Source organism: Phocoena sinus, chromosome 4, assembly GCF_008692025.1.
Source record: "Phocoena sinus isolate mPhoSin1 chromosome 4, mPhoSin1.pri, whole genome shotgun sequence".
Lineage (NCBI taxonomy): Eukaryota > Metazoa > Chordata > Mammalia > Artiodactyla > Phocoenidae > Phocoena > Phocoena sinus.
Genome location: NC_045766.1, coordinates 70,531,545 through 70,538,590, shown reverse-complemented (window position 1 = coordinate 70,538,590; position 7,046 = coordinate 70,531,545). Strand labels below are relative to the sequence as shown.

The window sequence follows — 7,046 nt, the reverse complement described above, 5'->3', positions numbered from 1 at the left end:
TAACTTTTGTGGAAGAGGTCTGGGCTGGTGATCACTGATTTGATAATCGAAACTGTGAGGATGGAGGTGATTTCCTAAGAGTGGAATGAGACGAGCTGTGGGCTTGCAGTGGAGTCTTCCATATAAGGTGCAGACTCACAATTGGTGGTAAAACAGGATAGAAAGGGGCAGGGCACAACTTTTTAAAAAAATGACACAGCCATAGTACATGACAAAAACTAATGAGAAGCAACTAGGTCCAAGATGGTGGAGGATTCGACTTCCAGTAGACCTTGAGCCTCATTATACGCTCATTGTAATACCATGCTAAATGACACACCCACAGGCCCATGACAGTTTTGAGGCCAACCATAAAACGTCAAAAAGTGGAAATCCCCACCCCTTCCCCGAAACAGTTGGAATAATCCTCCCACTCATTCGCTTACGAAATCCATGCCATATTTCAAGGACTCTTGCTTCTTGCCTTCCGAGATGGCCCACACTCTGTCTGTGGAGTGCGTTTCTCTCTAAATAAATCTAATTTTTACCTACCACATAGTCTCCGAATTCTTTCACAATGAAGAAAGAACCTTAAATTCACGGGCAACAGTGGCACTTAAGGTGCCACCCAAGGAGGAAGAGGCTTTATTTACTGAGATGCGAGAACTGGAAGAGTTCTCACATCTTCTGAAAACCAAGACAGTATTGAGATTCCAGAGGTGGAAGTCATCTAAGCTGTCAAATGTAGCAGAGAGATTCAGAAAGATACGGGTCTGCAGGATGCCTGCTAGATTTGGGAAAATGAAGGTCATGGGTTACTCTTGCCCTAACAGGGTGAGGAAAGGTGTTGGGGTGGAGGGAGAAGAGGGGAAGCTTGAGTGCCTAGTGCTGAGAAGGGAGGAAGTGGAGTCAGCAGGATACACCACCGTTTAAGAGGTCTGTATGAGAGGAAGAGAGATAGTTTTGTTTTTAGAACCTAAGCTTGTTTAAAGGCTGAGGGAAAACAGCGACGAGCCAAGGAGACCAGAGAGGTGAGGAAGGAGGCTTTAAGGGCTCCACGCCGCCAAGACAGCTTCTTAGAGTTTGCCCAACGCTTCCACGCTCCTTAACTCATTTAATCATTTGAGGGGGAAAACAAACGGTGAGACTGAGCCCAGGAATCGGGGAGTAGAGCTGTAGATCCATCCTGGTCCCGTGCGCAGTCCATGCCACGTGGTACCAGGAAGTGCGTGGAAACCGTCCAGCTCCACACAACCTACGGGCCAGGAGCAGCGTGTTCCTGGCTCCCGGTGAGGTGACATCGGTGCCGCGGACTTGGGGATGTGTGCTGCCCCCAGATGAGGTGTCAATACGTGTCACGGACCAAGGGTGGCAGCCCCCCGCCTAGTGTTATCATGTGCTATGAACCGGAGCATGAACGCTCCCTGCCCTCGGCAAATATGCCCAAGTGCTGTGCACCAGAGGTCGTTGAGTCTCCTCCTTTCTTAAGCTCCAGCAGCTGGGAGTTCTGTTAGCCGTAAGGTGAATGACAGTAACAGTGATAGCCGGGCCTTAAGGGCGCGGGCAAGGTAGTCTCACGGCCGACAGATGGCGGGAACCCGAGGAGGCAGATGGCTGAGCGCGCTCCTCGCGCGAGTCACCGAAGGGACGTCGCGAAAACCAAACTCGCGATTTGTTCATCCGGCCGGGGCCCTTCTCCGAGATAAATCTTCTGCGGAGGGAAGTATTTAATTTGCATCCATCGCTGTCGGAAGAAACTCCTTACCGCTGGAGGCGGTGTAGTGGGTGCGTGGGAGCTTTCTCTTGGGTATGTCTTCCAGTCCTCAGCCCAAGGTCGGGCGAGCCAAGCAGGTTGTTAAATGCAATTTATAGTTTTTGGTTTGTTTTTGGAGGGGGGAGTCTGCTGTTAAGGAATGAAAGGTACCTGGATTGCGAGCCAGGATCTGACCTCCTCTCCATCATTCTAGTACAAGCTACCTCTGTGACCTTGACTCTGCGCAAGTTAAGCTAGGCCCTTCACTGCGACTCAGTTTCCCTGTTCATAAAATGGGGATTTGGACTATGATCTGGTCTGCACGGCCAGGATGGCAAATTCCACCTCCTCCCGCCAAAAAAATGAAGTCCTCCATTAGGAACATCCCCTCCCCAACAGCCGGCTCCTCTGTAGTGCCCTCCCTCACCCTTTTTTTTCTCCTCCTGCCTGCGGGGACGGGACCAAACAGGAGGAGGTGGGCGGGGCCGCCCCTCGCCCCGCCCACCACGCCCCTCCCCTCCCGACTTCCCCTCTGCGCCCCTCCGCCTTCGGCGCTGGATGAGGCAATCACGTGACCTCATATCCGGCTCGGGAGTCCCGAGCTCGCCGCGCGCGCTCCCCAGCAGCCTGCCGGCTCTCCCCGCAGCGTGATCCAGGCGCCACCGCGGAGGGGAGGGGGGGTTCGCTACGTCGGTGGCGGCGGAAGGCCGTTTCGGAGTGCAGAACGCCCCCCTCCCCTGCCTACCTCCCCCTGCTGCCCGCCCTTGTTCTCGCCCTGCTCCGGCTACACGCCGCCGCCGCGGGCGCAGAGGAGGAGAGCGCGGACGCTCCTGCGCCCGCCTCGGCCCGGGCCCCGCCGCGGCTCCTCCCTCCCCTCACCCCGAGCCGCAGCGTGCGGCGGCGGCGGCGGCGCCTCGAGCTCGAGCGACCCGCGGCCGCCAGCGCCGGCGGAGGGCGATGGGGCTGGGCTGAGGCGAGGCGGCGGCGGCGGCGGCGGCGACAGCGGTGGGCCCCGGCCCTGCGCGGCCCCTCGGCTGCTCCGGCCGGGAGGCCGCCGAGGAGACGGCGCGGCGGTGCCGGGTGAGTGGCCCCAGCTTCCCCGAGGCGTCGGAGGGCTGGGTGAGCAGGGCGTGGAGCCGGTGGGAGGTTGGAGGAGGTGAATGGTATTGTCGGGGGTGGCGGGTACCAGGTGAGCTCGTGGTCGGCCTCCTGGAGCCGGAATGGGGCATCACTTCTCGGGGAAGGTGTGTGTGGTGTGGGGAGAGGAGCGTTAAGACTGCGGAATGTCTGTCTGGGACAGGTGAGGCGCGGAGGAGGGCACCACGTTGTGGGTGTGAAGGCCTGGTTGGGACACGCCGCTTGGGGGGAAGGCGAGTGTGTTGGGTTTGAGAGTGAGATGGTGGTCCAGCCCTTTCAGAAAGTACGGGAGATGGTGAGATCGAAGGTAGGGGTATTGGCAGGGCGCTTGATGGGTTTGTGCGGGTGCTGACTGAGGAATCTTCATTTCGTCCTTAGCCACGGAGTAGTGGAGCTCCTGGCCAGTCACCGCATTAAGCTAAGTGAGGCCCAGAGAGGAAAAGTGACTTATGACTTGCTTAAGGCCTCTCACTTTGACTCTAGAAAAACCCGGGGCCCTTTCTCCAGTACCTCCATGGCCGCTCTCTTTAGAGCCTTTCCTTCTCCCCACATCATTCGCAAAGTTAGGTTCTGGTGGATATGTGACCTCTTTTTTTTTTTTGCGGGGGGCGGGGGGAGGGGGAGCGGAGGGAATCTGACTGGGGGTTGACAGTAGTAATTCAGAGCTTCCCAGTTTGGAAAGCTTTTGTGACAGGTGTTTATCATTTCCTCTTCCCACAGATCTGACAGAGACATCCTTGGATCTTGGTGTCTGGACATAGGAGGTATGAATCACTCAGATAATTAACTACTTTTTCATCAGTGTTTTAGAGCTATATTGAATGGTTACATTAGTGCAAAATGAATGGGTATGGAGTTGTAAACCTAGAAACAGAAACCTATGTTTCCTACGTGATTCCAAACGAAATGAGTAGAACGTTTATGTATGTAATGACTATTTTAGATCTATGAATCAGGAAGTTAGAATTTTTTAAAAATCTAAGAAATGCAGGGACGTTTAAGATAATTGCAAAATGAATACTTTTCTAAAGACTTCGTTGCTAAGGTGAAGGTGTTCTGATTTGATTGTCTTTTGAAGGGCGATTACTTAGTTAAAAATGCTCTACCGGGCTTCCCTGGTGGCGCAGTGGTTGAGAGTACGCCTGCCCATGCAGGGGACACGGGTTCGTGCCCTGGTCCGGGAAGATCCCACATGCTACGGAGCAGCTGGGCCCGTGAGCTGTGGCCGCTGAGCCTGCGCGTCTGGAGCCTGTGCTCCTCAACAGGAGAGGCCACAACAGTGAAAGGCCCGCATACCACAAAAAAAAAAAAAAAGCTCTACCTTTGCTTAGAATTCAGCCTTTTAGTACCAAGGCACATTTATTAATTTTGTTTCACTGGAATATATGTGGTATTCTTTTCTTAGGAGGATTGTTGCTTTGCTGAATAGGCTACAGTTGCCAAAATAAATGTATGCGGGCATCCCATTCTGGTTTAGCGACCCTTTTTAAAGGCAAGTCAGTTCCTGGAAGTTGCTTGAAATAGTAAGCCTATTATTAATAATTGTTAAGAAAGTTTACTTTTGCTGCTACCCTTGTTTTTGCATTATCCACCATTAAAGCAGATGAGGATGAGACGGCTAAGTGAGATTTTTGAACATTATCAGAACAGCAAAGCCTGTTTTTGGTCGGGGGATTGGATATGAAGAATGTTGACATTGGTTGGTTGCGTTACTTCCTAAGGAGTACAATTATAAAAAAATAAAAATATTAAGTAGCAATAAAGTTGACAGGCTTCACTTCGACTCTGTGTTCAAATTATGTAGTAAGAGGGCAGAGTTCTTCGTCCAGGCTGACCAGGAAGCTTTATTTGGGGTAGCTTTGGTTGTTAAAGTTTTAATTTACAACTGATTTGAGATAAATAGGATAAACTCCTATATAGATAGGAAAATAGTTTCACAGTCGTTAAAACAAAACTCTATAACCTGAATGTCTAAACAGTATTTTCTGATGAGTTTTCTACTTGGTTCTGCTTATTAGTTATTAGAGCTAAAATCCTTCTGTTGGTTTAGTTAGCCCTAAATAGTTATTTCATTTAGGTAACATCAGTTTCCCATCTGTTATATTCCGAGTATGGATTCTTATGTGGATAATAATGTGTGTTTGCAGCTACAGAATATTGTAGTAGAAGAAGCATGAACTTGGGAATCAGACCTGAGTTTGATCTGACTTTCTTAACTAGCTATTGACTTTGACCAATGCTGATAGTTATTGGGTAAGCTTACTGTATACTATGCTTTGAATTAAACATGATGTGAATTGTCTCATTTAAACCCCATTTTACAGATGGGGAAACTGAGGTTCAGAGATGTTAAGTTGCTCAAAGTCACATGCAGCTAATCCGGTAAACCTAGAAATAGAAACCTCTACATCACATACAGTAACATAGAGCTAGGTTTCTGGCTGTGTTGAAAGTCCCTTATACTGTTGCTTAACTTCCCTGTTCTGCTTTTAATTTCTTCTTCTTTTTTTTTTAATTAACAAAGGAGAATACTAGTACTTACATCAGAGAGTTTTGAGGATTAGCTGAGAGCATTTGTAAAGAAAGGAGCACTCTTCCTGGCACATAGTAAATATTCCTTTTCCCCTTCCATTCCATATACTGAATCAGGGCTGTGCTTGTTTAGCATGGTGGTTTTGTAACCACTGTGAATATAAGATTTTAAATGTGAATATACTTTATTGCTGAAATGGATAGCAGTCCTAGGAAATGGGCAATGATGAATGATAATGGGGCATGCTGTGGAGTTTTGTCTTTAGTTTTTGTATTTTTCCCACTGGTCTAGGTGATGGTGGAAATAGGAACTTCATGCTTGTGAATGACAATGAGGTGGTGGTTGTAGTTTCTAAAATTTTAGAAGACAGAAGTAGAATTTCAAAATGATACTGATTACTTGGTTCATCTAAAGCTGGCTTTTGTTCACTGGTATACTGGGTAACCTAAGTAGGGGACCTTGTGAACAGACCCTAAGTTGAATAGGAGTTAGCAGCTTATCACTAACTGGACAACATTCTTAACTCACAGTGGTATGCTAAAGGAAGATAATTTAGTGTCTGACGTCTACCTGATACATAACCAGAAGGTTTGTTCCGGTGATGGAATGTGTTCTGAATGTGCTGTATAGCTCATCTGGTTAAATCTGGATCTAAGAGTTAGCTGATGGGATTTAGTCTTTGGTTTTAGAACATAGTTTTTCTGTGTGAAATGAAGCCAACTGGCCTGTTGGAGAGAGTAAATCTGTAGTCATCAAAACCATATTCTAATTAACCCACTTAACTAGTCCAGGTAACAAGCAAGAAGCAAGGAAATTATCATTACAGTCTTACTTTAATGTTGTTGATCTTCATATTTTGAGAGTAGAGAAATGAGAGAGGATCAGGATTGGGCTACATATTTTAAGATTTAGGTTAAAAAGTAAAAGGTTCTAGGCTTATTTAATCTGGAGAAAAGTATGTATCAGTTACAAGGTAGAATGTCCTGAAGTTAATGGTAACTAGTAATTATAAAAATTGAGTTAAAAACATTAAAAACATATTAGTAAGATTAAAAATAGAGGTAGTAATGTGAAATGTTATGAATAAATGGTAACTGGAAAAAACGATCACTGTTATAATGGTGAGTTGAAAATGATTTTTTGGTCCTCAGTAAGAAGGGAGAAAAGTGGAATGAAGGAAAGGGAGAGTTGTCCAAATAATCGAATATCTGAGACAGAGGAAAGTTGAGGATGAGGATTGCTGAAGAGTTTCCAGAGAGCTATCCCAACACCAGGCCTCGTAATATCTTCAACCCACAGGCTTGTATTGGGGCCTTTGCTAGGTCTGAGATTGTAAAATATTAACTCAAATAGCAAACTTTGAGACTGTCCAAATTAAAAAAGGACTTATGTACCTTATGTATGTGTCTCCCCAAGGGAAGGGTCCATATAGATTTATGAAAATGGAGCTTCTCAGAGGCATGTATCTTTGAAGTTACAGGTGAAAATGCATCTTTTATCTTATCTATCACCAAAGGCCACTAATGCTAGTATGAGCTGGGAATGCAGGAAGAAAGTAGTACCCTGTGTTTGAAGTCTGTTTTTTTGTATGTAAGATGGGATGAATGAAGTGAGTTGTAATTAATCTGTTTTTTTGTAATTAAT

The 7,046-nt window shown here is 47.2% G+C and overlaps 1 protein-coding gene across 5 annotated transcripts in view; it reads left to right on the top strand.

Annotated features, from left to right (window-relative positions):
* The first annotated feature begins 2,719 nt into the window (after positions 1-2,719).
* Positions 2,720-7,046, top strand: part of ATP13A3 (ATPase 13A3) — a 79,678-nt gene continuing 75,351 nt past the window's right edge. For 3 of the 5 annotated variants that reach the window (XM_032629289.1, XM_032629290.1, XM_032629292.1), the window contains exons 1-2: positions 2,720-2,812; positions 3,590-3,633. The gene's annotated coding sequence lies outside the window, so the exon portion shown is untranslated. Of the gene's footprint in view, positions 2,813-3,589; positions 3,634-7,046 lie in introns of those variants that run through there. The other 2 variants (XM_032629287.1, XM_032629288.1) reach the window with 2 other exon arrangements.